Consider the following 13,437-nt stretch of genomic DNA (forward strand, 5'->3'; position numbering starts at 1 on the left):
TGACTTGCATGTTTCATTGCATTGGAGGCCGCACTGATGGATATGTGTCAATAAACATATCTTTATCTATCACTAAACATGTCTTCTTTATAGTACTACACATTTGTGTACATATCTACAAGCAAAGCTACATAACTTGGTTGCATGTAAATAAAGATTTAGTTCATGTCAGTCGTGTTCATGGAATGTTAATAAAGTGCCAGGGTTTGGAAAAACTGCTTTTACATTAGAAAACTACTCTTGCTAAGTCACTAAGCTCACTTGTACTTCATGGTGTCATGTTGGTAACAGCACTGAACTGTTTAAACTGGTGAACCATTCTAAACATTTTTAGAATTCTCTGACTCCAGTGTTCCCACGCCGCACATGAACTCCTAAAACTGGTCTTGTCGTTCCTGCATGTTTAGAAATGGTCTATCTTGAAGTCCGGGAAAGTTTGTTTATACAGCACGTCTCATACAGGCAGTTTAAAGTGCTTTAAAGTAGTCTGATAAAATACAAATAATAAGTGGCATTTAGTGGTGTGGTTAAAAACCTTCAGGCACCACAGGTGTGAGACTGCAGCTGTATCCACAGCCCTGGGGAGAGTTACAAGCACCACAAGAGTCAAGCAACAGATCCAAAGCTCCGTGCGGAAAGGCCCCTTCTTATTACAAACTCAACTCATGTCACACATACAGTCCCATAATTTCAGTGAACGACACGTGGCTATCAGACCAAACCAGTTCTGGCTTGTTTTCTATCAAGACTAAGGGAAAAGTGATTGACTCGAGGGGGGTTTCTATATACATCCTTCTGTCTTCCTTTTGTTGTCATCACATGCTCCAATCCCATGGTGTCAATTATGTATGTCAGCATCCTTTAGCTACTGTTTAGGCCATGTATGTTACCTTGTGGCTTATGTCTGCCTGAATGATGTCCCCATAGTCCTGCTAATATGTTTCTCATGTTCCTCGTTTGGACAAGGAATTTGTATATGCACCAAAATGCATATGGCAGTCATTAGACCTGAGGGACAGACAGGAACAAACTTACACAAAGTAAAAAGAACTCCACCAAACACTTGAAGGTGTATTAACACAAAAATGCACTTACAGTGGTGTGGTACATAATATAAGGCAAATGGGATGTTGTAAATTAAATCTCAGCCATGGTGAGCAGTGTTTTAGGTCTGTATTTGTAAGACACCAGTTTTGATGCAAGTCTTAATGAAATATTGTGAGCTAATGCTATTGCATTCAGTATTTGTGTTCATCTGTTTTTTTTTGTTGGTAGAAGTAGAGACTGAAATTGCGTCTGCTACTCCCTGCCATGATACTTCAGATTTATCTTTTCCATCAAGTTCTCCTGGACTGTTTTCGTATATGCAGATAGGAACCATTATTGTCAGTAGCCATGTTGCTTGGTTAGAACACAAAACAGAGCAACCACAACCCCTGCACAGCACAGGCTTAAAAGTTCATGATCATTCTTTAATATCAAGTTTAAATTAGGCCCATGGGTTTTACCTGCAGATTAGGGTTAAGTGAGCCAAGTCTCCAGTAGTGGGCGCTACTCACTGGGGAAGACTGAGGTGCTATCTTGACTCACAAATAGGGCAGGTTTACTCATTGGTGTAAAAATATCTCAGGTTCCAACTAACAAGCTGTGCACATATTTGGGAGCACAATGCAGATTTACAAATGTTAGCTTTAAAGCTGCTGTGCAGACATCATCTGCCAAGTCAACATACATAGATTAAAGATGCATTAGTCACTCAAATTTTTTGGGAGAAATAGTATCCATCTTGAAATAAATTCAATGCAATATTTCTCATGAGTCTTCACATTCTGCTTCACAACAGCAAAGCAAATACAGGGTTTGCAATGTTTTGTAAATTCAGTTTTAAAAATAAAAACTGGAATATCAATACCATTCATTTAGCTAAGTATTTGTCTAAAGCATTTTTAGCAGCAATGGCAGTCTCAAGTTGTCTTTTAAATGTTTCTGCAAGCTTAGCACACCTTTATTTTGGAACTTTTATCTCATTATTCTCAGCATCTTTGAAGTTCCGATAGGTTGGATGGGCCCATGCGTTGTGCGTTGTGGCAAAGCTGATCTCTCCAGCGACACTGTATTGGTTTCGGGTCTCCACTGTGGCTTGCCCACTCCAGAACATTTCCTAAAAACACTCCTGTTTTTTTTCTTGGTGGGATGCTTTGGGTTGTTGTCTTTATGAAACTTTAAGTGTCACCCCAGCCTGAGATCTTCAGCACTCTGGAGACGGTTTTCAGTCAGGTTTGCTCTATATTTTTCAGCATCTATCTTTCCCTCTATCCACACTCGTTTTCCTGTCGTAGAAAAACATTCCTGCACCATGATGCTGTCACCGGGGTGTTTGCCTTAGGGATGGTATTAGTGAGGTGATAGTCAGTGCCTGGTCTCCTCCACACACACCCTAGTGAACTGTGACAAAATAGCTTGATCTTCGTCTCTCATCAGACCAGAGAATCTCGCTTCTCATGGTCTGAGAGTTAGTTGAGGTTTCTTTTGGCTCCCAGTGCACTGTCATGTGCCTTTTAGTGAGGAATGGCTTCCGTCTGGCTGGTCTACCGTGAAGGTCCGATAGTGGTTGTGCTGCACTTATGTTTATCGTTTTTCTCTAAGGTTCTCCACAAGGAACTCAAGTACTCACTGGAAATGACCACTGGATTCTTGGTTACATGTCTGCCCAAGGCTCTTCATTTCTGTTTACTCAGTTTGACTGGTGTGACGACCCCGCCTCTTCTGGTGGCTGGGAGAGCTACTTGTCTTTGTATTACAGATGCTCCGCAGGTGTGGCCAGCTCGTTCGTTATTGGGAACACCTGGGTCTGCTACTATAAGAGCACCGCCCACGGATTTCATGGGAGATTCAGAGAGAGAGAGATCGCGTGGAAGCCTTGCTCCCTAATGCTCGTCTTGCGCAATGCTCATCGCTCCGTACCTACTGAGATACAACATTCCATCTACTGCCCAAGCATGCATACATACACGACAACCTTACTGATTCACTGACTGCCCCATCTCACTGTAGTCTGGCCTGGTAATATAACCCTAGTTGCTAAATAAAATCATACTGTTTGGCGTTAAATCCTGTGTGACTCTGTTATTTGGCATGCCTGTGAGCCGGGCATGACACTGGTAACAAGGAGGAGTCTTGGTGGTTCAAAACGTCCTCCTTTGGAGAATGATGAAGGCTACCATGCTCTTGGGCACTTTTAATGCGGCAGCTTATATCCTTACCCATATCTGAACCTTCCCCATCCCTGTCTTGCAGGTCTACAGACAATTCTCACAACCTCGTGTTTTGGCTTTTACTTCTAATTGACACTTTCAATAGACAGATGTGTGTCTTTTCTTATTATGCCCAGTCATTTCATTAGGCACAAGTCAAAGCCAGTCAAGTTGTAGAAGCACTTCAAGGAACAATGATGTAGGATGTACCTCAGCTGCAAGTACCATACCAAAGGGTCTGAGTATTTATCTAAATGGGATAATAAAGTATTTTTATTTTTATTTTTAATAAATGAACAAAAATCTGCCACTGTTGACTGTTGGGTGTAGATAAATGAGGGGGAAAAAACGAATTGAATATGTGTCTGAAAAAGTGACTTTAAAGAGTCTAAAAACTTTCCATAAGCACTGTAAAAACGGTGTGCCTCCTCAACTTAAAGGAGAATAGTGAGAGTGAGAGCTGTGTGTATTTTAGCTTGTGACCTTTTGGTTTGTGCCAATAAAGGTTGGAGCCTTGATCGAAATCAACAACCCACTGAAACATATCCAAGGTCAGCCCAGCTAATGCACACATGTTAAAAGCACAAACAAGATGTATCATCGAAATTCCCAACAGGATGTGATGTGTCTCCTTTGTTAAATATGACACATTTGGCACCTCGCTCAGTAGATTTCAAAGGAGAAACAGTTGCATAATGTCACCTTCAGGGAGCTGGAGCTAAATGAGAAACCCTGTAATCTTGGCTCATTTTGACCCCCCCCCCCCTCAACAGAACCTGTTTCTCTGGTCTGGGTGCCCAGCTGGGTTCTCAGCCCCACCTGGGTCAAATGAAGGCCTGCCCTCCCCTTTGGCCATTTTCAACTTTCTGTTAAAATGTGACAGGTAACCTCAACACTTTCCAGCTTGATTCATCTTAATTACTGAGTTGTCACATCAGCTGGTCTTATTATTATTCAGGATTTAAAACATTCATGTTGTCTTATGTAAGAATGACCATTTACATTTCCCTTCACGCTACCATAGTCTGGGTATGAACAGACATAGGTACATGCACATAATCACATACATGTAAATGCCGTTTCAAATGATTGTAATTCAATCAAGAATAAAAGATCTTTCATACGGAGGTGAGATTCCTTTTAAATCTGTCAACACTTAATGTGCAGCGTCACTAAATCGAGGGTGACAGTGTGACTTTTTTTCTAGACATTACGTATTCAGTTAGCTTGTTCAAACTCCAATATAAAAGCTTAGGCTGGAGGTTTGAGTCGCCTAAAAATTACAATAATAACATCAATAATAGGTTAATATCACCATGGTTATGATAGCCTTAACGATGTCACGTTTATCTCTAAAACGTTTATGTTTATGTTTTTCTTTTATGAGTTGTCTTTCTCCTTTTAAACGTGCCAATGCATTTAGCATTTGAAGAATACTGGACAGATCGTGTTTTATTAGTTCTGAATGTCTGTTTTGTTCGGAGATGTTCTATTACTAAACGTTTCGGGCAAAAAGCTCATCACCTTCCAGCCAAGCAAGTAGTAGCCTACAGACAGTTCGTTCTTTGACGTCATGTCGAACCTCCTTCTACCCGACTGAGGAAGAAATTGCGTTCAGCACGGAATGAATCGAGGAGGACTGAGCAGATCTCTACTCTGTCTTACGCCACATTTCAATTTCCGTGAACATCGCACACTGTAAGTGTTATGTGATTATTATTTGCACATTAACACGTTATGCAATGTTGACCAAAAATGATTTGACTCGTTGTCGTTATGAAACTATTAAGATCGGCTTCTGACTGACAGTGTTGGGTTCTCTCATACTTAATTGAATGCGAGTTTGATGTGCCATTTGCAAGAAAGTGGCTACTGCACAAAATGATTTCAGTTGTTTGCGATAAAGAGTTTATATCTAGTGCTGCACATGTTGCTTTTTTATTGTACTTTTTTGCCAGGTTGGTGGAGACATTTTCTCAGAGGTGAAACCGTATCATTTGATAATTATCTTATCTAGCAAAAATAACTTTCCCAAGCATGAATGTGAAGGTGTTCTCCCTATGTTACATTGCCTCAAAGCGTAAAATTATAACTATCTCAGAAAAAGGCCAGGCAGACAGTCTTCTTCTGTCTGAATCTGCGTTAAATGAATGTCATTACTAAGCCATCAGATACATCACTGTTTGTTTATAACATTGTAGTAGAATAGCCTATTATCATAATGCTGATTTGTTCAGACTAATTTCAAAGAAGACTAAAAACGGTATAGTCACGGTATGAGTATAATCACTGGGTAAATCATTTTCTTTCATTTTTTTAAATTCCTCTGAATTAGAACGAGATTGACACAGAATATGATGTTGACGCAGTTGATCTGAAATCCATTTGTATTTTGGTCAGTGTTTTGGTGCCCTGGCCTGGAAAATTGTTCTTTTGACAATTAGCCTTAGTCTGTCTTCAAGAGAGATGATTAATGGTTTGGCAACATGCCTGCTCAAGACATGTCTACTTCAAGGAGGACCTCACAAGGTTGTCCATCTTCAGCAGATCCTAATCTGAAATGAACGTTCAGCAGTGTCCCTCAGTCTGTGGACACCAAAGGCCCAAGGGCCTGTTTTTGGTTGCATTCCTTGGTGACTTATTTCACCCCTATAGCTAGCCACACCACAACCCCCCTGCCCCCCCCCCCCCTTAATTATGTTTAGAATTTCTGGAGGTCACAGACACTTCGGAGCCCTCAGCAAATACTGTTCTGTGAAAGTTTGCGCAGCAAAATGCATTTGGATGTGAATCTGAACTGAAACAACAAAGGAGGCCTGTCAGTCTTGTGCAAAGTAGAAGCCATTGTTTATGTTAAAATAAATCACATTTAGTTTAGTAGAAACTGTCAAATTCTTTACAGAAACTGTAAAAGTCAATTACTAAGAGGCGAGTCAGAAAAAAGTCTTAGTCTCATTGTCATTAATGCTGCACATCAGGTTGCATGGCAGAGCTTTCTAATGTAATACACAAAGCTGACTGTACTACCATCTTTTGACCTCGTGCGAGTGTGGGGTGCCCCCTTCTCCCATTGGCTTAGGAGATGAACTTTACCGGGTGGCCCATTCTTGGCCTGAGCACCTGCAGCTCGCGCTCTCAAAGGAGCGGCAGGGTCAGGGGTCTCTGAGTGGTGGCCATCTGGCCCCTTCGGGGGTGGGGTGGGGTGGGGGGGGGGTTTGGTGGCCTGACTTCCCAAGGGGCAGCCTTTGTTTGTGCGAAACATTTGGGAGTTAATCTGGAGGAGATAACAATAGCTGTTGTAACACCGCCACCAATGGACAAGGTAGCCTTGAAAAAGACATCTCTTTTGCTTTCTTTCCGACTGTCTTTCTCTCTCAGCCTGTCTCTGTTTCACACAGTATATTTATCGTTTTTTATGTCCACTCTTTTAAGCCTTGATCTTGTAGCCTCTTGCCGTTTTTGAATTGCCCACCTGGTATTGGTATTATATAATTATCATCCGATCATGTTTCCTCATGTTGTTTTTTTTTTGGTTTGTTGTTCAGGTTGTTGTTTGTTGTTCAGTACGGGTACATGAATGTCTTGGCACCAACCGACTTAAAGTCTCCTGTCACGAGGCTCAACTATATCAGAAGCATACCTCAACTTCTAAGGAGTGCCTGCCGGGTTAGCTGTTTTAAAAGAACTCCATTGCATGTCCTCAATGGCTGAAAGGGCTACCACTGTGCCACAGCTCCGTGTTGGCTGTTTCCTGTGAGCAGGCAGGCCCAAGAGCTAAGCTTTCGCACACCCCCATTCTGCACCCTGGCTATCCTTAAGCCCCTTTGTAATCCATTGGCAGAACCTGTGGGGAGAGACAAAGGTTGTCTCGCAAGCAGTGAGGACATGTTCCACAGATAACACTGGTGCATTTGACATCAATTGCTATTGTTCATTCAGTCTTATTTTAGGCTGATGTTACCGAGGTAACAATTTCATGAATATCTTCTGCCTGTGACAGCCTCTGTGCAGTAGGCACACTATCACTCTCTGTTGTTCTCTGAACTGACATGTGTTCAATCAATCCTCATAGCCACAAGCAGTATTTTTGCTCTGGTGTGCGTTTGTCACACACAATGTTTAATTCATCATCATTATCTGTTCTTGTTTTGACAAGTATGTATGATACTTCTTTGTGAATTAACAGTGAGAGTGGAAGCAGAGGTTACGTATGTTTATAGCATCAATTGATTATCAATAATATCACAAAGGGATGGATTTCAGTCCCCAATACTTCTTTCTCTACAAATAGATCAATGCTATTTTCAAATGGGTGGAGGCATTTTTGAAGGACGAAGGTGAATGATATGTCAAACACTGGGCAAAAAATATAATTACTTATTTGAGATTGTGCTCTGCAAAATGCTAATCCTCATACTAAATTGGCTGGCAATTAGGCCTGCTATGATGTCAAACCACAGTATTTCATTGCCTGTAGTATTTTCTTCTCCAATCATCTCCTTCCTGGTAAAATAGGTTATTATTGTTTACATGGTTCATCTTATTATCTGACCTATCAAGCCATGAACTGGAGCTCATGTTTGAGTAGTATAATGTAGGGGCTTTTAGAATCATCAGCGTTGGTGCAGTAGAGTTTTTTCATTTGGCTTGGTAATGAATGTAATAAATCATTTAGAAGTTTATCAAAAAACTAAGTGAGGACATAGGCGTTGATAGACTTGTGAAAGAGATTTGAACAGCTTCTTTTGGATTACTTTTGGAACCAAAACTCTCATTATAATTTTTTTACTTCTAAAATAATAAAACCAAATACAGATCAGTTGTGAGCGCAGCAGGCAGGTCTGGGAAGATGCCTCAGGTTCTGTGCAGGTCAGAGCAGCGATGATTGGCCATGAAGTTCACGTTCAACAACATGGAATGCTGACCTCATACACATGAACTAGTATGCAAGCTTGCTCTTGAATGCTGCATGCTTGTTCAGCCATAACCATGGTTAGGTGTGACTGCCTGCTGATATAATTAACTATAGTACATGCTATCTACATACTATCCCACTTCGTGCTTTAGAATTATATTTGTAAGCAAAAATGTTGTGTGTTTATGCACATTATACAAAAATGTCTATGCCAATTTTGTACGACACACAACGTTCACAGCCTGCATGGTACATGGAATGGAGAAAACACCTAAGTAGTAATGAGGATAACCTTGATTTGCTGGATAGTCATGGAGGGAAAGTGATTTTTCTGTCCTTTCTGTACCAAAGATCACTGTCTGATGCATAAGAAGGCTCAGTACTACCCTTAGCACAGATCAGGAATCAAATTCTCTTTCAAGAGCTTCTGAATGTCAGTAGCATTAGTCGGAACGTTATTGTGTATGTGCTGTATTGTGTTATTCAAAACACAGCATGTAATATCTGGCATAATGTACATGCATCTGTTCCTTAATGCTTTTCTAAACTCAGGAAAAATCCATTGACTCACCTAAACATCAGTAGCACAGCTGTTTCTGATTTGACTGTGCTGAAACATCGTTTTGTGTTGGCGCGGGGTGTTGCTTAGTGCTAAGACCCCTCGGTTAAGGTTGCTTCCTTGAAGTTTCCCAAGCGGTCAACGGCCTTTGATCCCTCCCACCTGATCATGATGGGAATCTGCCCTCACCCCTGACCCCTCGTCTCCCCTAGTTGCTTTGGAGACATGACCGTCTTCTGCATGGATGCTTGTAAACTTTTAACCTGTCCTTTTTATTGGGGGTCAAGAATGCCTGGAACTCTTCTGCATTGTCAGCACTGTGTAAAAAGGGGGGGGGGGGGGGGGGGGGGGGGACGGACGGGGGACGGACACTTCAATACTATGACTGATAAGAAAATTCTTTCAGTCACTGTTTTTCAACAAGATTATAGTGCAAACAGAGAAACAACCTAATTAATAATAATTAGTAATTCTTCTCTTTATTCTCACGTCCAGTTTTACAGCAAAAGTTGATATGTTGACTCTGTTTAATTATTTTCAGAAATGAATTCAGTAATATTTGCTGGACGGTTTACTGGAATTGATACTTGTCTTTTGTATGAGATTTTAAAATAGATAGGTTCTGCACTTAATGAGTGCAATAGTTTAAATTGAGAGAATTGAGAGAATAAACAATTGGATCAGATAACTAAGACAGAAGGTGTTAATATGTTAAAAGAGCTTATTAGATTGGTGAGATTATTACCTGTGTGATTATCGAGAATTTTTCCAATGGTAAAAGAAAAAATACAAATGCACTGTAAGTGAGTGTATGACACTGTAAGTCTGAGTTAGTGTTCGACACTGTAAGTCTGAGTTAGTGTTCGACACTGTAAGTCTGAGTTAGTGTAAGTCTGAATTAGTGTTAGACACTGTAAGTCTGAGTTAGTGTAAGTCTGAATTAGTGTAAGACACTGTAAGTCTGAGTTAGTGTTCGACACTGTAAGTCTGAGTTAGTGTATTACACTGTAAGTCTGAGTTAGTGTTCGACACTGTAAGTCTGAGTTAGTCTAAGTCTGAATTAGTGTAAGACACTGTAAGTCTGAGTTAGTGTATGGCACTGTAAGTCTGAGTTAGTGTATTACACTGTAAGTCTGAGTTAGTGTATTACACTGTAAGTCTGAATTAGTGTGTGACACTGTAAGTCTGAGTTAGTGTATGGCACTGTTACACAATTGCCTCTGTAGGCCTAATTTCACAAAAGCTCCTCACCCTCCCCCGTCTGAATGAAGATGTCAAAGGTCTGTGACCCTGTGCTTTCATGGGCATTGATCCGTTCTCTGGAGGAGGAGTTGTTTCTCCAAAGCCCTCTCCTATCAGATGTAACATCTTTGTTTCAGCCACACACGCATTGGGAGACATTTCTTCATTATGCTTTACTCTCGCTGTGAGGACCTTTGTGAAGGCTGAAGATCAGTATCATTTGGTTCTATTCTGTGATAGAGGCTCCACAACTTTCACTGAAGTGTTTTCATTTACAAGGAAAAAGTATTCTAGACTTATCTACATAAATGCCCATTTGGTTGCATTCTTTTTTTTTATTTTAAATAAAACATTTTACCAACATGTCCAAAGTCCAGAGATCACAGAAACACATTATTGAAATGTGTCATGTTTATTAGGCTTTAGTGGCAACATTTTTGTAGCAGTTTGAAGAGCTAACGTATAAACATATTTATTTTTAATGACATAATTTGGACTTTGGTGTAACAAACTGCATATGTCTGTATGAAACGGAACATATACATTATTATTGTTAATCAGTGATTTGAAATGATTTTTACAAATGTATACATACTATAGATGAGTCGAGTATATTGAACTTGACTCTGAATTCATTATGATTTCACGTGATTTGGGACAGATCCCCCACTAAGATTAGTAATTAGAGTAGAATCTAGTGATGTTTGTAGGCCAAATATTAGCCTCTACCTAATGACCTTGAAACAAAGGTATGTCTTCCTCGTCTGTATGCCTCTTTTAATGATGTTTGGATGGAGAAACACCTCATCACAGCGCCTGACACAAATGCCTGACCATGGAGTTGCACACTTGGGTGTGAGTGTACTTCACACTCAGGTGTTTATGACGTGGCCAGAAATGAGGTGCAACACTCACAGGTTGGGCCTGGTTTTATGCTTGCAGCACTACCACAGGCAAATGCAGCCTGGCGTGAAGGCCTTTGTCATGCATGGGGCTCAAATGGATGACATCCTATGCTGTCGAGCCAACGCCGGGGGCTACACTTCACGTTTCTGGTTGTCCTGCTTTGAGGTGTATCCACATTCCTGGTGAACTAGTTTGTTGCTATTTTCGTTCAAATTCTGCACTTACCTGATTGCCAGCCTCCTTCCCATGGAGGAAAGCCCCCATCTCTAACGAGTAGCTATAGGACCTCAAGGACAAACACAGACTGGGAGAGGCGCAAAGAGATAACATTAGTCAGAGACATGAACTATTTGCGGATCCCCGTCATCCTTGGTTGGCTCAGAGAACAGTGTGGCCGTGCAGTTTCTGCCAGAATGCTTGTGTGCTTCATGGGCTTTTGGTGTTGCTAGACCCGCTCTGTAATCATCACACCACCTGCACAAAGGTCACAGCTGTGAGGTCATTTCTGTACACACAGGTCATTCCACTGATAGATGCAAGGCTAACTCAGGCCCCTAGCATGGAGGACATGCCTTATCTGCAGGAGCTGGGTGCCCATCCGTTCTCCCTCCAGACTAGCGTCACATCAGGGGGGGGGGGTGGACTGGACTTATCTAACCTGGCCTCCAGTCACTTGTCAGGAAGCATGTCCCGAACAAGGCAGGGGGTTGCCAGCAGCTCAGCTTGAAGGAAGAGATGTCACGCTGAAGGATGAGGCGGCCATCTTGCCCCCGGGTGGGAGGGGAGCACAGAGTTGAGCAAATGTGATTAACATGGCTGATTACATTGTTACACTTTTTGTTGAGTGAGACGACAGCCCTTGAGCTCGCAGGACACCTATCCCTATAGAATGCCAGACCTCTTACAAAGTCTTTTAGATGCTGTGCATCTTAATGCTGAAGGTGTATCTCCTTAGTAGAGATAATGTCTCATGTGTCTCATTGTTGAAGAGCCACTAAAATCACATTCTCTGTGGAAATGTGTCCTATCTGCTAGGCTTTAATAACTTCATTACTAACATATCTTTATTACTTGCTTCTAAAGTAATTTAGTTGTAGCCAGTTTATTACAGAATGTATCTGTAGGCAGGTTGTATTTGTCCTTGTATTACTCCCAGAACCACACAGATCAGGGTAAATATTTGCTTTTCCTCTGCGTCTATCACTGGAGGCTCTCTCATATAAAGTATTCTGATTTATTTATGCTGTCTGTTGCCAGTTGAACTTCCATCGTTTATTTTAAAGGGACATGGTTGTCTAGAAACTATATTCATATGTGACTTTTAAAATGACTTGATGATTAAGTATGTATGTAAGTATGGGTCTTTGCAGTGTGTCTGAGGGAGATGTGACTTAAGGTTCTCAAAGGATCGTAGTGAAAGAGCTTCAACAACTTTAAAATAGTAAAATAGGGATGGATATCTGGAGTGCTCAGGGGATCAGTGTTATGTTTGGGCGCATCCCTGTAAAATGGCATTTTTCCTTGGTGGCTCTTGGAAGATTTGACAAACATGTTGACATCAGCCAAAATATGCAGGCAGGCTTCAGGAAGTGCTCAGAGAAGGCTCTCTTCTGTGCCTGTCCTGGAGAACATAACAGTTTTGTTGTTTGTGTTCATGTGTGCTTAACTGCCCTTGCATATCCTCCTCCTCATCTCTGTCTCTCTCTCGCTCTCTCTCTCTCTCTCTCTCTCTCTCTCTCTCTCTCTCTCTCTCTCATTCTCTCTTTAGTTCTTACCCACTCAGTGCGCAGCCGTACACATGCACAAACACACTGCCTAGTTCATTCTGTGTGCTGAAGCCCAAGGTCACTTAGGCGCTGGTTTGCCAAGGCCTTGGACTGCAGAGGAGTCGCTTCACTCTGAGCTGTGACAGACTGTCCAAGGCCATGGTGACCAGGACCTAGCCAAGCCTAGCCTAGTCTAGCCTTCAGCAGGACTGTGTGTTCCTCCCAAAACAGGTCACGCTGTTACAGCCTATTGGTGTCGCTAACTCTCTCTCTCTCTCTCTCTCTCTCTCTTTTATTTGTACGTGGAGTCGAACACGCTATCTCTTCAAATAAAACAGAAGGGTTCAGTTTCCATGGTTTCCTTGTGTATGTGTCTGCCCTTGTAAATGCATAGTCCCATACCACAGGCACTGCAACTGCTGATGGAGCCACTTACAGGATGATGTGCTCTACCGTTGCAATCATTACAACGGTACACTTGGACGATCACTAAATAATAATGATAGCAGGGAACATGGCAACCCCGACGTGTGGGAGTGTTCCTGCAGCTTTAAAACAACCTTCTCTGTCAGGATAAGCTCAAACTGTCCTTGTGCTACCATGGTTTTTCCAAAGCCCACGTTTCCTTGGCTGTTTTCCACCTTGTCTATTTTGTCTACACGTTCCATGTTCCCTGTTTGTAAGGGAGGATCCAAACACTATGCCTGTGGGCACAGATAAGTACAAGGACAAATATTAACCTGGGATAGCAGAGGGCGAACCGCGTACGGCCTTCCCACCCAAGATAAGCCCACT

General features: G+C 41.7%; 1 protein-coding gene across 1 annotated transcript in view; it reads left to right on the top strand.

Annotated features, from left to right (window-relative positions):
- Nucleotides 1-4,856: 4,856 nt before the first annotated feature.
- The window catches only part of greb1l (GREB1 like retinoic acid receptor coactivator), a 39,738-nt gene continuing 31,157 nt past the window's right edge, over nt 4,857-13,437 (top strand). Inside the window, exon 1 of the mRNA XM_031562901.2 lies at nt 4,857-4,952. The gene's annotated coding sequence lies outside the window, so the exon portion shown is untranslated. The remainder of the gene's footprint in view (nt 4,953-13,437) is intronic.

The sequence above is a fragment of the Clupea harengus genome, chromosome 25, assembly GCF_900700415.2.
Source record: "Clupea harengus chromosome 25, Ch_v2.0.2, whole genome shotgun sequence".
Lineage (NCBI taxonomy): Eukaryota > Metazoa > Chordata > Actinopteri > Clupeiformes > Clupeidae > Clupea > Clupea harengus.